Raw genomic sequence first — 21,939 nt, forward strand, 5'->3', positions numbered from 1 at the left:
GGCACAGTTAATAGAGTACCCACCCTGGAGTCAGGAGGACCTGAGTTCAAATAAAGCCTCAGACATGTAACACTTACCACTTATTAGCCATGTAACCTTGTGCAAGTCACTTAACCCCAACTTCCCTACCTTCCCCCCTCCAAAAAGAAAAAGAGAAGCACAGGTTCTGTTATGTGTGAGTAGCTGTCATTCTTCCCAAGAAGAGAGGCACGACTATCTCATAGGAAGTAATGTGTGAGATAGAACAAAAGTTGTCCTTCCCTTACCAGTCAACTGAGTGTTCACCTTTTCCTGACACAATGGTCTATCCTCTTTTTTTTGGTGCTTCTCCTTCTCTCTGTTGCCATCATGCCATCATAGAAATCAAGGGATTTCTCCCAAAGTGTCCTAAGGAATTCAGTCTAATGCATGCTCCATTGGATATTCGTTAGGCATTTCTAGGGCATAGTGGGGAGGAGGGATTCATGATTACCCCCATTTGCTGTAATCTTTTTAGATAATTTTCATTCCTCTATTTCTTTTCCTCATTACATTTTCCTCTTTAAGTAATGATGAGATAACTTTGCTTAGTTTACTCTTTACTTTGATATCTCTTCCAATTGTGGTGGTAATGGAATTTAAAGATCCCTTTGTATTAACTTGGTTTTCAGGTTAATTTTTAAAACCCAGAGCTTGTTAATCCCACTTGTGGGATGGACTTGTTGAAGTGAAGAGAGGGGGCTGAACTGGGAGGAGCTGGTGCCATGGATTTAGAGAGAGAGGCCCAAGCAGAGAGAGGCCAGAAGAACTTCTGAGATCCAGCATCTGGAGGCTGCTGCTACTGCTAGAGAGAGAGAAATGAGAACTGAGGATTGAACTGGGAAGAAGTATGACTGTGGTGCTGGTATTTGTTCTGTCTGTTTTGATATTACTTTGCTAGATTTGTCTGCGGTGAAGGACAGTGCTGTTGTTGCAGAGGTCCTGGAACTCTGTTGTTCGTTCAGAAGTCCTGACGGAGAATTTTCTTGTTTTATATTTACAGAAATTCTGGAGGAGGGTCTTGCTGATGTTTTCAGGGGTCCTGAGACTGTTCTGCAGGCAGGGAGTGAATTGATGAGGACACTGGAAATATATATTGTGGCTTTGTTAAGCTTTGTCTTCCCAGGAACAGAGATTGCTGAGAACTTGCCTCAGGTCAAGAGGAAGAAAAGACCTATCCTTGGGTTTTGAATGCTGTGATGATATAATCTTGTTGTGGCTTAGGGGTAGATGGCCTTTGTGCCCTCCACTTCCCCTTTGAGAATGTGCTTGGTGGTGATGGATGGCATTGTAATTTAGTTGTGATCCAGGGGTGGAAAACTTTTGACTTTTATACTTTGTGACTGACCAAATGAATGTACTTTGTCATTAGAAACTAATCTCCAGTTGAATAGAGAGAAGACTTTGTGATTGACTAAATGAATATATTGCCCAGGGATGGAATACTTGGACCTTAGTACTTTGTGATTGAATTGAGGACTTACTAAATGACTGAGTTACCTTGTATTTTTTTTTGATTTTCTGTGAATGTTTTGCCTTAATCTGTCACTGATTAAATGGAATTTGCTATGCTCATAATTCTGAACCTGGAAGTTGCTTGTGCTTGGCGTTACACCAGCTTAGATATTTTATGATTTCTTCACTGTGATGTCAAAAGATTAACATAATTCTGCCTAAAAAAACTTTTCTGCTAGCCCAAATAATAGCTGGCTAGCATTTATTTAGTGTTTTAAGGTTTGCAAAACATGTTTCATGTTATCTGCTTATATCCTCACAACATCCCTGTGAGGTAAGTGCTGTTATTATGTCCATTTTAGGAGGCTTCAATCTCAAGACTTTCTGACTCCAAATGCAATGACCAAACTATTACATTGCTTAGCTGATTTTTATCAACATTATTTCCATTTGCTAAAGTGACCTCTACACTGTCTCTGTGATTGATACCCACATACCTAGGTAGAGAATATTTATTTCCAACTGAAACTATTCCAAGTACCAGTGTATAATGTTGACCAACCAAAGTTAAATCCTTCTTTCTGTATTTTGGTGCGTTGGGGGAAATGCTAGTCAGGGAACCAGGGTTCAAACTATATCTTTGTTTCTCATTACTCATATGAACTTGGATTATCAAATAACCAATTGGGCTTCACTTTTCATGACTGTGAGATGAGGTGGTTGGGCTAGAATGTGTCTGATGTCCATTCTAGATAAATCTGTGGTCCTATGATCTTTAAGGTTAGTTGCCTGTTTCTCCTAAGGGCCCCTCTAATTTCTTAGGTTCTCAGCACAATCATTTATTTTCACAGTCCATTTACGAATTGGCCTCTTTTACACAGGGGAAGAAAAAGTCAATTTTCTAAAGTCATTTTAGGAGATGATATCATGTGATGGGTGGAATATGTAGACATAAAATTTCCATTCCATTAGATGAATGATTGAGAACAAACATCAAGTCAGTGATTTCACCATGTCTTGGGGTATTCTGTCATCTGATACCCATATGTTAGCATTAGAAACTGTTATTATAACATATAATGAATAGTAAAGAAAATAGGAAAAATTCTGTGAAGGTGAGTTAAAATGGATTGTAGTCTAATTCTTCTGAAGGAAATGAAACTCTGATGTCAATTTAAAACAAACAAACACCACCAAACACCCCAAAACAAGTATGTAGGAGACTCCTAATTTTGCTTCCATTTAATTTCTTATGGATTTAGGTCAGAAGGGTGGTTACATGCCCTGGTATTACACAGATATCCCAATAGTAAGACAAAGTTCCTCTGTCCCATTGACAATGCAGACCTACTATGTTTTTTTCACATTATCTTACTTTTTTCTTCTACCAGAAAACCAGACTTTGTCACTGTTATTGTCCTACTGATTCTAGCTGTTTTCAAGCACAACTCTCTCAACAAACATTTATCGATGATATATTATGTGCAAGGTGAATGATACAATGAAATAGTGATTAAAGGGCAGGGTTTGGTCTTCCTAAGACTTGGGTTCAAGTCTCAACTCTGAGAAAGACAAGTTGTGTGACCATGGACAGATCACTTTACCTCTAAGTGCCTCAGATAATGTTCTTTGATAGGCGCTCTTAATCTGGGGTCTATAAATTTATCTTTTTAATATATATATATACATACATACATATATGTATATATTAGTATAATTGGTTTCAATATATCTCAGTATAATTGGCTTCCTTTGTAGTCCTATATATTTTACTCCATGAATTTAAAAGTATGTGAGAAGGTGTAGCTGAGTTTCACCAGATTGCAAAAGGAGTCTTTGACAGAAAAAATTGGTTAAGGTCCTCAACTTTGACTCTAAGTTGTTTGAAGTAGTTCATGTAGCTTTCCTACCAGGATGGCTTATCTTGATGAAATTTCAGGTGCTACAGACTCTGCGTAATACAAAGATGAGCATAGAGCTCCCTGCTTATAATCTAGCCAAGAAGTGGTATCCAGCTAATGACAAATCATAGTCATCATCAGTTAGCCTTCACATTTCTATGGTTTTAAAAAGCACTTTCTCTTCTTTCCATTAAGTGCTATAACGTTTTTTCCCAGTATTTCCCATTAACTACATGAGAAAGACATACAGAAAATATTAGGAGAAATCCAAACAAGGCAATATTGCGTCTGGCTTGGGAAGCAGAAGCAGGGAGAGAGGGACAGAGAATCATCATGTCAATTAAAATTACTCTCATTTATTTCTATATTGCTTCCCAATTAACCCACATATATCTTTGCTGTAATGAACATTCTATTCCATTAAATCTGGTACCATGTGTCCCACTGCTTAGTCTCATCTCTTGCCTTTGGTAACAGTGCTATGAGATAATAATTGTAAAGCACTTTGCAAACCTTAAAGCACTATGTAAGTGCTAGATGTTGTAGTTATTATAATTAATATTATCATCCATAACTACCAACCGAATTGGCTACTCTCCTATACATTCTTTATGAGAGTCATCTATGCATGAATTGGGGGCATCCTTAATGAGACTATTATTAGGGAACAAGCAAGGTTTTTCAAGCAATAGTCAACACTGGAATACATCTTTACCATGTTGTAATTTGCTGAAAGCTACAGGAATATAAGATTCTATTGTGCATATTTTTTTGTTTATTTGTTTTTTAGCTTTTCGGAGGGCAGTTGGGGTTAAGTGCCTTGCCCCAAATCACATGTCTAGTAAGTGTGTCAAGTGTCTGAGGCTGGATTTGAACTCAGATCCTTCTGACTCCAGGGCCGGTGCTCTATTCACTGTGCCACCTAGCCACCCCTTGTGCATTTTTTTTTAAAAAGTATCTAATTCAGTAGGACAACATGCAACCTTATGGGCTCTATTCCAGCAAGGTCTTTCTCATCTGTACTATAAAATTATTCATGATTCCTTGGAACACAGAGTGGCAAAAAAAGTAACCCTGTCTAAAAATCCTCTAACAACAATTATTTAAAGACTTAAATCAAGTAAGGTAATGTACATAAAATAATGTTTAGAGTGTTCTATGTCAGCTATCATAATAATAATAAAGTAATCTTAAGTAAGTATGATGTCACTGAAACTTGGTTGAATTTGACTTGTGACTGGGATATGGACTTGGAAGGACTTTGTCTTATTCAAAAGAAACAGAATACCTGAGAAAGTATAGATGAGTAGTGCTTAGCTTGGGGCAATGGACAAAACACACAGATTTAAAGTCAGAAAACCTTTGTTCAAGTCCTATTTTGACTCCCTCCCTGCCATTTTGTTTGAGTAATTTACCCTTCCTAGGCCACAATTTCCTTATCTACAAAATGAGAAGATTCCCGCTGTGAATGTCTGATCCTATTCCTATGGCAATATCCATGATTCCACTGAAGGAAAACATGGTAGAGACAATGATTTGGGTGAGAATAAATGGAACAAGCAAGAGAAAAGATGAAGTCACAGGGGTATATTATAGGTTTTTAGAAATGTGATGATAAGTTCAGGGTGTAAATCATGAAGCTGCAGTGGAAGAATAAAACGGTAGTGATGGAATATTTTAACTATCGAGATATTTGCTTTGAAGTCTTGATGTACTAAAACAAACAAATAAACAACAATAAAACCCAAAAGATCAACAGGTAAGAAATTCTTAATTTGCCTTGATGATAGTTTCATTATAGAATCTATAGAATCAATTAGGGGATCCATTTTTCTTTGTTTAATTCTGACTAATGGGAGAGGGGAAAGGGGGTAAAAGGAATAAGCATGTATAATAGCACTTGCTATGTGGTAGGCATTGTGCTAATATTGGTTCATTTCACATTATCCCCATTTTACATTTGAGGAAACTGAAGCAGACAGAAATTAAGTGACTTGTCTATGGTCACACAACTAGTAAGTATCTAAGGCCAAATTAGAATTCAGATCTTCCTGACTCCAGACCCAGCCCTCTATGAAATTTATCTAATAAAGTTGACCTAGTTGCCAAAGTATTATTGATAGAAACTTAAAATATGTGGAAGATGACAAAGATATAGTCAGATATAGTCAAAGATATAGTATAGTCCGGCATTTCCCATAGAAATTGAGAAAGTGAATTTCAAAGAGTTGAGAGAGAGGGTAGATAAGATCCCATGTCTCAGAATGATACAGATGGAGTCAATTCAATGTGAATTGGAGGGGGAAATATTTAAAGAGACTGGTATGGCTACCTAGGGAATTCAGTGACTGATTTAGAGCTAAATACATACAGAAAACTGACACAAAGGTTGATAACCAAGAATGAATACATAGAGTAAGCAGTCAATAAACATTTATTGGGCTAGTACTATGTGTGAGGCACAGTGCTGAACTATGGAACAAAGTCCTGTCAAAAACATCAAGAATGGTAAAAACTTGAAGGATAAAGATGGTAAAAAGATATTCTTTAAAATTGGCATTGGTGGCAAAAGAAAAGCAAAAGAAGGGCTAGGGTTATCAATTGTGATTGATCAACTCGTGGTATCTAAGAAGAATGTCCACTCCTGGAGGGTAAAGATTATTTTGCTCTGTCTTTGTATCTGCTTCATCTAGCACAAGGCTCTGGGCATACACATATGTGTATATATTTGAATAGGCACACAACTGGGTCTAATGCCTGGATCTGATCTTATTTCATTGGTACAGGTTTAACTCCTGGGTGAAAAATTATCTTAAATAGGGTAATATAGCCAGTATGTGTCAGAGACAAGATTTGAACTCAGGTTTTCTTGGTTCCTATTCCAGTTTTATACTAATTTGATCACACGATGAGTGTGTGTATAATATGTATGTATGTTTATATATGTATACACACATATACATGCATCTATATATGATACAGTACATAGTATACAAATGGAAATATACATTATATATGTTATGGGTGTGTCTATATGTGTATCTTTTTCTACTTGTGTTTTTGGTCTGAACTTAATGTTTCAATTACATATGCAGCATTTAGTCTTAGAGAGTTGCCTGGGGTCACTTATATATTAAGTAATATTCCCAAGGTCACATAACCAGTATATGTTCACAGCCTGCCTTGCCCCATGTAATGGAAATGCAAATTTAAAGATCTTCCCTGCCCCTAGGCTAATGTGCACCTGAAGCCTGGGGTGGGGGAGGCTTGTTTTTCAGTAGATACTTCTTGATTGGCCAGTGAGTCAATAAGGTTGTTACATTCTCTGAGCCAGGAGAAGGCTATATAAGCCCTGATGTGTAGCTTTGTTTTTGGGACTCACTTTGAGAAGTGTTCTGTGATTCGATCTGAATTCTGGGACGCCGTTGTTGAGAGTCCCCCGGCTTTGAAAAACCCAGAATGTGGAAACCCAGATGTTGACTGGGTATGGATGTAATGGTTGGACAATTTGGAAATCTGTCTACTTGATGTTTCTGTCTTGATAATTATGCCTGTATACTTTGAGGTTCAGGGTGCTGACCTTTTCTCCTGAACAAGGTAAACGATATATGTCTGACTGATTAAAGTAAGCTTGTTAACCCATTTTGAGTTGCTTTCCTTTAACAAAGCAGATCCAAGAACCTGTGTGAGCAGGCACCCTGGGGACACTGGGGTGCTTGCTGAAACACCCCAGGAGATATTTAATGAATACTTATTGAATTAAATTGAATGATGAAGGCAACAGATTGATGAAGGCCCAGCTGTTCAACCTATATTTTGCTTCACTGTTTCTACCAAGAAAAAATGATGATCTTCAGACTAGAAAATATAGATTCCAAAAGGCTAACAGGGGATTAGAACTCAATATAAGCATGGGACTAGTAACAGAATCCCAAACTGTCCTTAATTACAAACTATATGACCTAGACAAACTATATCCTAAGGTACATTGAAAGTTGTCTGATTGTGACTGCTGCTGTTGTCAATGTTTTTGAAAAAATAATATGAAGATTATGCCTTTCCTTCTTTCCCTGATTCATGTTCTCTGTAGCTGCCAAAATAATCTCTCTAAAGCTTGAGCCCCGTCACTAAAATTTGTCTGCTTTCTTTGCTGCTTTGGACTCTGTGACTTCTCCCTCTTTTCAGATACACTCTCCTCCATTAGTTTCTGTGATGCTGTTCTTTTTTCTTTGCTGACCTGTCTCTTCAGTCTTTGTTGCTGGTTCATTAACTAGATATTAGCTCCTAAGAGTAGTTGTCCGCTAGAAGTATTTCTGGAGTCCCTTTGTTCCTCTACAGTTTCTCTCATGGTTATCTCATCAGCTCCCTTGAGTTTAAGAATCATTTGGACACAGATGGCTCCAAAAATCTATATTTGCATGTAAGGACCCCAGTAGCTTTTGTATCTTGCAAGAAGTCACCCTGTCAAAGTAACTGTTGAAAGTGTTTTTTACTGCCAGCAGGAGTTTGACTTCCAACTAGCTGCCAGTTCCCCATAAATGCATTGTAAATCAGCACCAGTCCTCAGTCTTGACTTGAACACCAGGTCTAGGCTTCTCACTCTCTCTCCTGAAAGCTTTGTCTTGCTTGAACCAAATAAGAATCTTATAAAAACTCAGTTTTTTTAAACAGCTTTAAATCTACCCAGGACCCAGTGAATCCAACCTGTTTCCATTTTCTTTGACTGCCTCTTCCCTTTGTGAATATTTCCTCTCAATAAAGCTTTCTTGTCTTACTTTCTCTTTGCTAGATTCTGTCTTGTGCTATGTTTTGTCTTGTGGGGCAACACCTGACTATGCCAGTTTTATTTTTCAGAAATGTCAAACCCATTGTCATGGAAGGGAGGGCAGGCTTGGGAGAGGGAAGTTGGAAGTACCCACTTTTGAAAAGGGGCAGGATCAAATTAGAGAATAGAACAAGTGGGAGGTGGGATAGGAGAGAGGGAAATATAGTCAGTCTTTTACAATATATCTACTATGGAAATGTTTTGCATAGCTACACGTGTACAACCTATACTGAATTGCTTATCTTCCCACTAAGGGTGGGTGGGAATGAATCTGGAATTCAAAGTTTTAAAATCAAATGTTTAAAAAAAAAAATATATATATATATATATATATATATATATATATATATATATATACTATTATTAATACTATTTTACATGTAATTGGGAAATAAGATATACAGGCACTGGGGCATAGAGATCCACCATGCCCTACTGGAAAAGTTGAAGGGGGTATGGGAGAAGATATGGGAGAGAGAAGATTGGAGGAGGGGATATCCTGTGGGACTGCTATTTTGGGGTGGTGGGTAGGGGAAAAACGGGGAGAAAATCTGTAACTCAAAATCTGGCAGAAATGAATGATGTAAACAAGAAGTTAATAAAGCATTTGAAAAAAAATAATAATAAAAAAGAAATGTCAAACCCACTGTCCAGGGCTGGGACTAATGGTGTTAGCAACTACCATTATTTTCAAATCCTGGACCTGGAGCCCTCTTTCCTGAAGTAGAACTTACTTCCTTGATGTGAACACCTAGGTTGTGACTAGGTGCCTACCCCAAACAAACCATATGCCCCTTAGGCTCATTCCCTTGGCAACATAAGTGGTAAGTAAGAAACATTTCCTGTACCTTGGAACTGCAAACCTCATTCGAATGATATTATTACTGTGTGGCACTAATTTCTTTCCTGAACACTAGCCATGCAAAATCAGCTTCCTTTTGGATATGGCTATCTGCACATCTTACTGACATTTTGAACTCATTCTATGAGAATCAGAAATCATTAAATCCGCCCCTAAACCTTTCTATCTTCTCCCTTTCCTAGATTGGTTAAGGACACAGCACCTTTGCCAAAACTGACTTATACTAGGGCATAAAAAAATCTCATATATGAATGCAGAAAAGTAGAGATATTTAACATATCCTTTTCAGAACACAGAATGATAAAAACTATAACAAATAAAGGAAACATGAACAAAAGAGAAGGCTTAAATAAAAACTAAATAATGTTATCTTAAATAATGAGTAGGTAAAGTATCACAGTCCACTTATCTCCAGGGATGGTATACTTGTGGTCTTCAAGCCGCATGTGGCCCTCTAGGTCTTCACGTATGGTCCTTTGACTGAATCCCCAACTGCAGGTTCCTGAACCTGCTTATAGACCACAGTTCAGTTTTTAAAGACAATTATCAGAGCCACAGTAAATAATTGTATTAGTGAAAAAGATTACAAAGAGATAACAAATTAAACTATATGGGATGCAGAAAAAGTCTTCATGCCGATGAACATTTATATTAACAAAAGAAAAAAAGATTTATGAATTTAACATGCAAGTATAAATATGTAAATGAAATGAGCTTTAAACAGCAACAGGGCATGTGCCAAATGCAATAGCTGATGTTGGTATTGCCCCAGTAGAGTCCATATAAATAGATTTAATGTTATTTAATATTCAGGTCACATTTGTGTTACTGAATGGGTTCCGTCATTTGTTGCACTTATTTTTGTTTATACTGCCCTTCTTTTGTGCTTGTTAATGTATTTGAATACTTACATGTGACAATGGAATTTTTAAACATTCATAAATAAGTCTAATGTCAGGAAAAAAAGATTTGCGGGTGGAGTATGGGATGATAGCTGACTTCAAATATTTGAAAGGGTCTGTCACATGGCCCCAAGAAGAGAATTAGAAACAATTGTATGAAAGTGACAAAGAGGCAGATTACGTTTTGATGCACGGGGAATCTTGCTAATGATGCAAGTGGGAAAACAAAGGCTGAAAAGTCTGTTTGAATAGTTAGTGTGTTCTCCATTATTGATGTCTTTAAAACATAGGCTAGATGATCACCTGTAGGCCATGTGTGAAGGGATTCTGCATAAGGTTCAGATTGGGACCAAAGGCCTCTGAGGTCTTCCCCAGTTCTGGGATTTTGTGATTTTTATGACTATGCTACGGTGAGAGTTGCTGCTGTTGCACAGCTTCATGGCAATAAAAGACCTGGATTACAGTAAAAGACATTCATTCAGTGGAGAGCTGCCAAAGACCTAGCAGAACCATTGCAAAAACAATTATCAACTCTAGAAAGGTAGAAGATGTGGGGCTGTGCCAGGCTGAGAGCTCAAGGAAATCACGCAAAGGAAAGGACCAAGTCCCACCCATTAAAAAGAAACAAAATCAAACAGTATGTGAAGATCACACTCATTGAGAATGCGTGAAACGTGATGAGCACATGCTCAAGTAAAGGGTCTGGCCTGTGGATCCCAGTGCAGCAAACACTAACAGATGAATCACCATGGATGCATCAGCAACAAGAAACCACAAGAGCAAGGAAGGAGAAACTTAGGGGAAACACACATTTGCAAAGAGGAAACTGGTGACGGGCTTTCCCTAGCACCTGGAAACTTGGATTTTTGGCTAAAGTCTCTCTTATTTCTAATCAAAGGATCTTCCATAGTTGTGTTTTCCAATAAGTTGACTGAAACAATTTGGACTAATCTTTATTTTTTTACCTCTATGCTGATGCTTTCTCCATGCCACAGATCCTTATTTTTCAGATCAGATACTAGCTGTATGACCCTGGACAATTTACTTAATTCCCGCTTGCTTCAATTATCCTTAATTGTAAATTTAGGATAATAATAGCACCTACCTTGCAAGGTCATTGTGAGATTCAAACAAGGTACTTGTAAAAAAACACTTGGCATAGTTCCTGGCACATAGTAGGTGCCTTACCCTTGATCTTGCCATAAACTATAAGTGTTCTAATTACACACTCATGAACTCTGAAATTCTTTTATTTGATCATAATTTGTTGTCATTCCACCTCTCCACATGCCTTGTTTTTCTGTATTTTTCATGCTTACTGTAATCACCAATCTCTCTATCCTTTAGTGGTTTTCTAGGACATCACCCTTTCACTAGTGACACTATCATTTTCCCATTTCAACTCCTTGGTGTATTAGTTCAACCGTAAACGGTCTTCTGGAGAGATGTATGCCGTTTTATCCTATCAAAGGTGGTAATCTGCAAAGTCTCCAGTTTAGATTACTCCCATCATCCACTGCCTTCAATCTTACCCACTCCCTACTGAACAAAGCTGGAAAAAAATCATCAAACCATGCTGATTGGGACCGCTACAAATTTATGTTACATAATCTAACTGGGCCTTCACGGGGGCAAAACTTCCCCATCCCCAAATTTGCTTCACTATTCCAGTTACCACAGTGGCTTTTCAAAACATTTTCATCCTTTGTCAAATCTTCCATGGAACGCTTATTCTCCCACCCCTGTCAGCTGAGGTCTTCACCTCTGATTTTACTGAAAAAAATTAAGGCTATTTGTTGAGAGGTCATTCTTCTCTTTTGTTCTTTATCTCATCTCATTCAAATGCTTTCTGCTACTATCTTCTCCTTCACTCATGGCTCACATGAGGAGATGGCCCTTCTACCTGCTAGATCAAAACCCTTTCCATGCACAAGTGATCCCATTCTATCCCATTTCCTCCAGAAGATTTTCCCTTCTATAATCCCTACTTTCTCATTAATCTTCAATCTCTTCCTGTCAATTGGCTGCTTCCTTACTACCTCCAAACCTATTATCTCCTCATTCCTCAAAAATTCTTCACTTGATTCATTCATCCCCAATAGATATCACCCTATATCTTCCCTATCTTTCTTGGCTAAAAATTTTGAGAATTCCATCTACAACAGATGATTCTCCTTCCTTTCCTCAATCTCTTCTTACCTCTCTGTAATTTGGATTTTGACCTCATCATTCAACCTAAACTACTTTCTCCAGTTACCAATGATCTCCTGATTACTAAATTTAATAAATTTTCTCAGTTCTCATGCTTCTTGACCTTTCTGAAGCCTTTGAGACTTTGCACCATGATTTTCTCCTTGTTCTCTTCTTTCTAAGTTTTTTGTAGCAGTGCCCTTTCTTGGTTCCCCTTTAACCCTCCTGACCTCTCTTCTGTCACCTTTGCTAGAACTTCATGCTTGTTGCACTGATACAAATACAATAAAGCAACACTGTTCCTGCCCTCATGGAGTTTACATTCTATTGGTGGAATATAACACATAAAGGAGAGCTGAAAATTGTATGGGGGAGCATATGTGTGGTAACATACAAGTGTGGGAAATTTCATGGAGACCCAGCAAAATAATGCAAAGCTGAGGGAGATGAGGTCAATAACTTGAGTTATGGTTAGGGAGAAGGTGGAGTTGTGGAGTAGGTAAGAATGTCATGGTATATAAAAAGTCCTAAATCTAACACATGCTTGCCAAAAGACTTCAGGAAATCATTTAACTGCTCAGTGTTCTACACAACTCACTAAGAGTATAGGTTGTGGAGAAGGTGCCGATCTGTCTTAGTAGAGAGAACTTCTTCACTCACAAGTTTTCTAAAGCAATAAAAGCACAAGGTTCAGTGCCTATCCTATTCTGTAAAATTTGTGAATACATTTATATATATTATCTCATGTGAACCTCACAATAACTTCTTGAGATGAATATTAGAAGCATTGCCTATATTTGGAGATGGAAAAACCTGAGGCTCAGATAATTTAATTGACTTGCTCAGGGTTAACCATCTAACAAGGGTCATTTGTGGAATTTCAACACATATCTTGACTTCAGGTCTAGAGCTGTGTCTACCAAAATATATTTCTAATATTTACCATAAATATGTTTTTCATGGTAACACATTTCATAAATCTGGAAAATTATTTGAAAGCAATTGCATCAGAAAGCAAAGTACATATTAAAATGAAAAGGTAATGTGCCATTCTCCTTTGCTTAAATTATTAAAATGGTCATACTTTCAATGAATCCCTTTCCCATAGTAGAAAGGAAAGATACGATATTGGACAGGCTCTCTAACACTAGATGGCAGAAAGAGATGAAGTTTTCTGTGACATTCTATTGGGTGTCTGATACAGGCATGGCAATCGTTTGAAATGAAAATGGAACAATCATCACATTAGGATGATGAATTATACCTTGATTTTATCCAGTTGCAAGCTCGCAGCTTCTATTTGCAGACTGCCTTCAGCATTTCTTTCTATTAGGAAGATTGGACTGAACCAGGATTTTTCGAGTAGTCACTGTCATCTTTCCCAAATCCTCTTGAAATATGGAACTCTGGCAGAAACGTAAAATATTCAGTGAATGAATAGAATTAATACTTTCAGAAACACTTATTGAAGGCAGAGATATATCCATTTGAGAGCCTGATCTATTAATATGATTTTAGGTTTAGAACTTTAAGGAAATTTAGGATTAGAAGGTGATCATCTTATAGCTGAAGAGGACTTGGGAGGTAATAAGTCATCTGATCATAGATCTAGACCTGGAAGGGAGCATAGAGTCTATTTAATTCATTTTAAGGATGAGGAAATTGAGGCTTACAGAGATAAAATGACTTCTCCAAGGACACAAGAGTAAGAAGGGTAAGAAAGTTGTTCATTTGTTTCTGAATCTTGGTGATCCTATTTGGGGTTTTCTTGTCAAAGATATTAGAGTGGTTTGACATTTTCTTTTCCAGCTCATTTTAGAATTAAGGAAACTGAGGCAAATAGGGTTTAATGACTTGCCCAGGGTCACAAAGCTAGTAAGTATCTAGGGCCAGATTTGAACTCAGGCCCTCCTGAATCCAGGCCTGACACTTTATCCATTGGGTCACCTAGCTGCCCTCATGAGAGTAGTGTGACGGGTGGAGGAAGTGGAGGTTTTGGACCAAGGTCCTTTGACTTTTAAGCCAGTACCTTTTGCACTGTAACATGCTGTTTCCTGATCAAAAGGCATTTAACCCAACCCCTTCTAGTGACATAATGCATTGTCTTCCATGATTCATAGGATTATAGATTTAGAGCTGGAAGTTACTTCAGCAGTCATCCAGTCCAAACCCCTTATTTTATAGATGAAGAAAATGAGGCCCAGGAAGATTAAATGATTTAGCCAACATCATAAAGGCAGTAAACATCAGGCAGGATTTGAATCCTAAGCCTTTGATTCCAGGGTCAGTGGCCTTTCTGCTCTACAATTCTCTCTTTCTAAAAGTAGGAAAATGGGGGTGGCTAGGTGGCACAGTGAATAGAGCACTGGCCCTGGAGTCAGGAGGACCTGAGTTCAAATCTGGCCTCAGACACTTAACACTTAATAGCTGTGTGACCTTGGGCAAGTCACTTAATCCCAATTGCCCTGCCTCCCCCCTCCAAAAAGCAAAAAAAGTAGTAAAATGGTAATAATCTGAACTAAGAATTACTTTCAAAATGACTGAAAAGGACTCACTTCACAGGGTATTATGGGGATCCCTGCTCACTTTCTTTCTTTGCAATGGGGAATAGATTAAAAAAAGAACTTATTAAAACTTACATGACATTAGGCCCTGTGCTAAGCATTAGGGATACAAGTACAATACATCAGCACAGTCCCTGCCCTCATGGAGTTTACATTCTATTGGTAGAGTATAAGTGTAGGAAATTTCATGGAGACCCAGCAAGAAAATGCAAAGCTGAAGGAGATTGGTGCAATATGGTTGGGGAGAAGGTGGAGTTGTGGAGTAGATAAGAAAGTCATGGTGTTTGATACCCTATCATGTAGAGGGTTTGAACACACAGCTTCAGATGCCAGACCTAGTGTTCTTTCCTTCTTAGTTTTAGAGATTTTCTTGGGTGACTAGGAGTTGAAGATTGTTGTGCTTGGTCCCACAGTTGGTAGTTTGGGATCATAGATGTGATTCAGAGCTTTAAAATCATCTAGTTCAATATTCTCATGGACATACAAGGGAACAGTGAAATGACTTGCCAGAATACACACAGTCTATTAGCATCATAAATGAGATTTTAATCCAGGCCCTCTCATTGCAGAGCTACAGTAGGGATGTTTCATAATAGCTCATATTTATATAGCATTTACTAAGTGTCAAGGAGTGTGCTAAATGGTTTACAATTTAAATTTTATTGGATCTTCACAATAACACTGGGAGGTAGTTGTTATTATTATCTCCATTTTGCAGATGTGGAAACTGAGGCAGGCAGAGGTTAAGTGACTTGCCCAGGGTCACAGAAATATAAGTGGGTGAGGCTGGTTTTGAACTCGGGTCTTCCTGACTTTATGACCTGTGCTCTATCCATTGTGCAACCTAGCTGTCTCACCATATCTGTTAAAGGCAAGAGTTTAACCATGGTGATACTGATTCTGATGTCACCCTGCTATTCATTACTCCCTGCTGCCTCTGAAGACATTCCATGAAACAGGGAGAGAATTATAATGAGAATTATTATTCAATGCTAAGCCATATGTCACACAGACTATGAATGATTTGGGGAAGGACAAATCAGCTTGGGCTGGTGCAGCTGGAGAAAGATCCATGGAATAAGCAAAACTTGATCTGGTCCTTGAAAAATGGATAAGCTTTGGTAAGGCATAGAGTACAGGGAAAGGTATGTAGCTACAAGGAGCAAAGAACTCTGAGATGGAAATGGGCATAGCATATTGTTAGTAGGCTCCTTGCAGGAGTGCAGATGAAAAATACACTCAAGCCATAATAATGGTTCTGTGGGCCATATTGGAATATTGAATTTGTTCCAGATCAATGTAGGTATATTTCTTTTTGTTTTTTAAAGCAATTGGGGTTAAGTAACTTGCTCAAGGTTACATGGACAGTTATTTCTGGGTGTGGTGCTAAGTATCTGAGCCCGGATTCGATCCCAGGTCATCCCGACTCTGGGGCCGGTGCTCTTACTCACTGAGCCACCTGGCCTCCCCAATGCAGGTATATTTCAAGGAAGGATTGGAGAGCTGATCCTTTAGAGATAGCAGGTGGACTTTTCTGAAGACTTAATTGTTTCCCTTATCCTTGAAAAAGGTAACCTACCATATGCCTGACCACAGGACTGACTATGGTTAGTGTGAAGATATAATGTATTAGTCAACAAAGTCTGGAGCCAAACTTTACTCTGAATAAAATAAAATTAAAAGAAACTCAGCCCAGAAAGAAAAAAATGCAAGGTTACTCTCTAATCCCCAGACTCAAACTGGGCAGAACTCAATCAACAGGATATCTGTGCAGGTTTTCTTCTCCCTTCTTCTTGCTTCCATGGTAAATTAGGAGTGTCTTTGAAGGATATGCTTGTGTGATCTACACAGGTCTTTTGTATAGCTTTCTAACTTGACTATGTTTAGAAGTGATGAATCTTTGTAAGGTTAAATAGACTGAAATAGAAAGAAATATCCTAGAATGAAGAAAAGCTCTGCAATGGTTCCTACCATGAGAAAGTCAAGGATGATGATATCTATGTATGTTATAATCTGAAATGTGTATGGTGAAGTGTAGAGACATCTTTCATTTTCTCCCTCTTTCCTTGCTGATTATTGGTTTTCTGTTGTTTTGGGTGGCATTTTTTTCTCTTCCTTTTTTCCACTTTTTGAGAAATATAATTTTATGTTTTCTTTTCCTCCTGTCCTACCTTGGACAGCTATTCATAAAGCACTTGTCCCTTCTCCTCTACCCTGCCTTCTATCCTTTTTCATAAAGGTATCTCACTCTTTTTGAAGACTTAGAGGCTCAAAGACTTTTCTGTTTTATCTGCTTAATTGGGAGTGGTCCACCAGGGCTCTGGGAAAAGGACTTTGGGCTGGCCAATTTGTTTTTGTGAGTCTCTGTTTCCGGATCCATAATATGAGGTGGTTGAACTATATGACTGTATGATCCCTTCCAGCCCTAAATCACTATGAAAGCCTATGGAAGAAATTTCTTATTTGCTCTGTCCTATCTTGCTGGAGGACATTTCACTGCAAGCTTTAGTCTGTACTGGTCCCAGCATTCCCCTTGTAAACCTTAGCCTTGTTCATCTCCATGTAGTATAGGTGTCTTCTCTGACCAATTGCTGTAAAGCCATGCATGAGCAGCTTTCCAGAGGACTGCTGCTGTGAACAGCTTTCAAGATTCTGATTACATAGTATAATGAGTATAATTTATTCAACAACAAATCAGAGCAAAATATTCACAGAAAATCAAGGTACAGCATTCACAATGTTACAATTTATCACAGAAAATCAAAATATAACATTCACCATGTCACAACTCAACAACTTATCACTAAAATGGCCACATAGTTTTCACCAAAGTGGTCACATAGTTTTAAACAAAGTACATACATTTAGTCAATCACAAAGTAAAAAAGTCAAAGTTCTCCACCCCTAGGTCACAGTAAATCATAATCTTCTCAGTCAGTACACAGTATCCAAGTAAAGTCTTTCAGCTTGATTGGAGGCTGGCTCTCAGCTTCCATGATTCCCCTCCATGGTCCTAGCTCCAGCTGTCACCTGGATTCAAAGGCAGGCAGCTCCCAGTTCCTTGTCTAGCTCCTTGTCCAGTTCTTTGCCCAGTTCTTGTTCCATATTGAAGTCCACAGTGTCTAGTCCACTTCAAGTCCTTCACAGTTCCTGTTTCTGGGAAGACAAAGCTCAACAGAGCCACAATAATATTCATGCACATTGTTGGCACCATCATCAATTCACTATCTGCCTGTGAAATCAACTCAGACCCACCAACAAGGTCTGAGAACTCAACACATAGAAATCAACTGTCTCATTTTACAGATAGGGGAACAGACCTAAATGTGTGAAGAGATTTAGTTAAGGTTATATGCCTAGTAAATGTCAAAAAGTGAGATTTGTTCCCTGGTCTTCTCACTCCTGGACCAGTAGATATCTGATCAAGCAGAGATTAGCATCACTCCAATGTTTGTTTCCATCCACTTCTTTCAACTAATATTTCCTTTTCTCTAGTTCAGTCTCATCAACTCTCACCTGTATTGCCACAGCATCCTAATTGCTCTCTTTGCCTTGACTGTATCCTTTGTCTAATCCATTTTTCACATGGTTTCCAAACTATTTCCTAAATGTAGTTCTGACCATACCACTCCCTTAATTAAAAATTATGAATAACTCCCTAATACCTATGTGATAAGATACCAAAAACTAAGCTTGGCACTTAAAATGCTCCCAAAACTAGCTTTCATCTACTTTTCTAGCCTTATTTCATATTACTCTCCTCCCTGCACCTTGTATCCCAAGCTACCCTGCTAGCTATTGCTTGTACAGGGCATTCTACATTCTGTGTCTATCTGTTTGTGCAAATGCTCTGCATGCTTGCCTCATCCTCCTTCTTCACATCTTTCCTCAGTTCCTTCACAGCAAATCTCTTATAGTTTAAATAAAATAATATACAAAACACTTTGTAAACTTTGGGGTACCATAATATGCTACCTATTGTTGTTCAGTTGTTTCAGTTGTGACTGACTCTTCTGGGTTTTCTTGGCACAGGTCCTTGAGAGTTTTGCCATTTCCTTCTCCAGCTCATTTTACATCTGAGGAAACTGAGGCAAACAGGGTTAAGTGACTTGCTCAGGATCACACAGCTAGTAAGTGTCTGAGGCTGGATTTACACTCAAGAAGATGAGTGTTCCTGTGCTACCTAGACTACTTTACTAACTGAGGAAAGATGTGAAGAAGGAGGATGAGGCAAGTAGTTATTTGTATATTCTGTAAATATTTTATACTTTTTTTACATATAACTGCATGTTATATCTCTCAGAATATAAGCTCCTTCAGGGCACTCCTATTTTATATTATCTTTGTGCCTACCTCAGTACCTTCAACATAGTAAATACTTAAATATTTGTAGAATGAAGTTCAGCTAGAATTTCCTCAAAAAGATCAATGTGGAAGCAGCTAGGTGCCTAGTGAATAGAACAATGGCCCTAGAATCAGGAGGACCTGAGTTCCAATCTGACCTCAGACACTTAACACTTACTAGCTGTGTGACCTCGGGCAAGTCACTTAACCCCAGTTGCCCTGCCTTCCCCCCTCCAAAGAAGATCAATGTGTATTTTAATTCCGTAGGCTTTATAAATGGGCATATGTCTTTTCAAAGAAGGACCTGTGAAAATGTGAATAGTTGGGTACAATCTGCCAAGACATACACTTTTCAAAGTTAAAAGATCCCAAGTTGAGGAGGCTATTGCAGTAAGAGAAGCATATGCCCACAATAGGAGCCTCACACAGAGGGCACAGTGAGGAGATTGGCATAGCTAATGGTTCATGTACACCCTATCCCCTTCCATATGCTATGATCAGATGTCTAAAGTACACAAGAATGGCTCATTGACCCAGATTAGCTGGTATTCTAATGAGTGATATGTGACCCCAGAATTCTTCACAACATTCACCAGGTCAAGCAGGAGATTCCAGAGGTGAAGAGGAATAACATCCCAGACCTGAGTGTAGGGCTCCCTATACCATCTACTGTCCATCAGGGTGATCGTTTCCCATTGATTCTAACAGCTTCTTGGAGTGTTCTTCATAATCTGTCTGACAACAGTCACATCTGTGCCAAATAAGCAGAAAATTATCCCTCAGGACAGTGTGACTTTTACATCCCACATCATGTATAGAACTTCAATGATCTTTAGTTATATTCCAATATTCCAACCCCCTTTTGCAACATGGTATGGTGGAAAGGGCACCATCTTTTGAGTCAGAAGACTTGAGTTCAAATTTAACCATTGATGTTTGCTATCTGGATGACCTTGGATATTTCTCTTAATTACTCTTGGTTTCAATTTATTCAGCTGTAAAATAAGGATATTAGTGTAGTCTTTGATATTCCTTTTTATTCTAGATATGTAGTCCTATGATAATTTCCTTTTGATAACTTTTCCTTTAATACTTCAGCCAATTTTCTTAGGATTCTGTTTTTATTTGGAATATCTTTCAAGATACCTTTCAACCCTTAGAGTCTATTTTTTATCTAAACTTGCATAGAGAACTCTTTTTACCAATGCAGATTAGTGAGTACTCTGAAATTTGTGGGCTTGGTGAGTTCTCTGACCACTGAGAGGTTATGTCTTGCCCAGCATCACATAGTAAGGAGTTACCAGATGTGGGATCCCTGGTCTTCCTGACTCCAAGGCCAGCCATTTATCCACTCTGCCTTTTTCGCATGATCTCTTCTTAAAGTACCCTGAAAATACATAGGGTTGTGTAATTTAGAGTTGAAAGAAATGTAACATGTCATCTATATCAACCTCTTCATTCTTAGACAAACTTACTGAATCTCAAGAGAGACTTGCCCAAGGGAACTAGAAAGGTAAAATGATTTGTTCAAGGTTACATATAGATTAAGTTTCATCATTAACACCTTAATATTAATTATCTTTTCAGAAGGCAGCTGGTAAAATATAAAGTTCATTGGGCAGGCACAAATTCCTCTGATTTTAGTGAGTTCCCTATTCTTAAAACTATATTCCTTTACATGCAAAAGGGACACATTTCCCCATCCTTTCTACTTCTAGTTGGAATGCATCTGGAGTACTGGGTTCAGTTCTAAGTAACACAGTTTAGGAAGTAAGGGCATTCCTCCTTATTCTCAAGAGAACATAAGTAGAAGAAATTGGTAGACCAGGCAGAGGCAGATGTAGGCTTGATGCTAGCAAAACTTCCTGACAAAGATAGCTGTCCAAAGGTATCAGGAATTGCCTCAAGAAGTCCTGGAATTCTACATCACTAGAGGTACTCAAGTGCAGGCTCAACAACCATGTAAGTAGTAATGTTTGGAAGTGATTCTTCTTAATGTGTGACTTGGAGTAGATGGCCACTACTCCAGATGTTCTTTCCATCTTTAAGCTTCTGTGAATCTGTTCAGTATAAGTAGACTCCAGTCCACTCCTTCCTAGCCAGTCTAATCTGGCTGTGGTTGCTTTTCCCCAGCATTCCCTCATGTCAGAAAAATCACTGTGGCCTGCCTGCTGAGCAGAGTAGCCGTAAGAGGGTGTGGAAAGACAAGGGAAGTTCTTGATGTGGCTAGGGTTTGTTCCGTGCCATTGCTAAAAGGTATGGAAGGAAGTTGAATTTGGAGAAAAGTCAACATCCAGATCTCCTGAAGACTTCTCAATCATCAGTGTAGCTTATCTGCTATGTTCTACATTTAAGAACTGTCTAGCATGAAAAGGGGGCGGGGCGGGGAGAGGTAAAGCACAATCACCAAAATAGCTTGCTGTTTCAATCTACTTTTCATTTAGGAAATTTGATAATTTAAAACAAAATTTGCTTCAAATAAACATTTTATTAAAGAATTAGACACAATAGTCGAATTCTATTGTGTCTCTATGGAAGGGGAGAGACAGAGAGGGGGAGAGACAGAGAGAGAGAGAGACAGACAGACAGACAGAGAGACAGAGAGACAGAGACAGAGAGACAGAGACAGAGAGACAGAGACAGAGACAGAGAGACAGAGAGAGACAGAAAGAGACAGAGAGAGACAGAGATAGAGAGACAGGCAGACAGAGACAGACAAGAGAGAGAGAGGGACAGAAACAGAGACAGAAAGGGAGAGAAACAAAGAGAGAGACAGAGACTCACAGAGAGAGACACAAAGAGAGAGACAGAGGGAGATACATAGAGACAGAGATAGAGAGACAGGTACAGAAACAAATAGAGGCAGAGACTGAGAGAA

At 38.5% G+C, this 21,939-nt stretch overlaps 1 long non-coding RNA gene across 3 annotated transcripts in view; it reads left to right on the forward strand.

The window, feature by feature from the left end:
- The window catches only part of LOC138155738 (uncharacterized), a 128,879-nt gene that overhangs the window by 51,953 nt on the left and 54,987 nt on the right, over window positions 1–21,939 (forward strand). Inside the window, exon 1 of one of the 3 annotated variants that reach the window (XR_011166972.1) lies at window positions 773–866. The exons of the other annotated variants lie outside the window; for them this stretch is intronic. This is a non-coding gene — a long non-coding RNA (uncharacterized lncRNA). Of the gene's footprint in view, window positions 1–772; window positions 867–21,939 lie in introns of those variants that run through there. 3 annotated transcript variants of the gene reach the window in all.

The sequence above is a fragment of the Petaurus breviceps genome, unplaced genomic scaffold (assembly GCF_028583685.1).
Source record: "Petaurus breviceps papuanus isolate PSGF00001 unplaced genomic scaffold, PetGlider_PUasm1.0 98, whole genome shotgun sequence".
NCBI classification, from domain to species: Eukaryota; Metazoa; Chordata; class Mammalia; order Diprotodontia; family Petauridae; genus Petaurus; species Petaurus breviceps.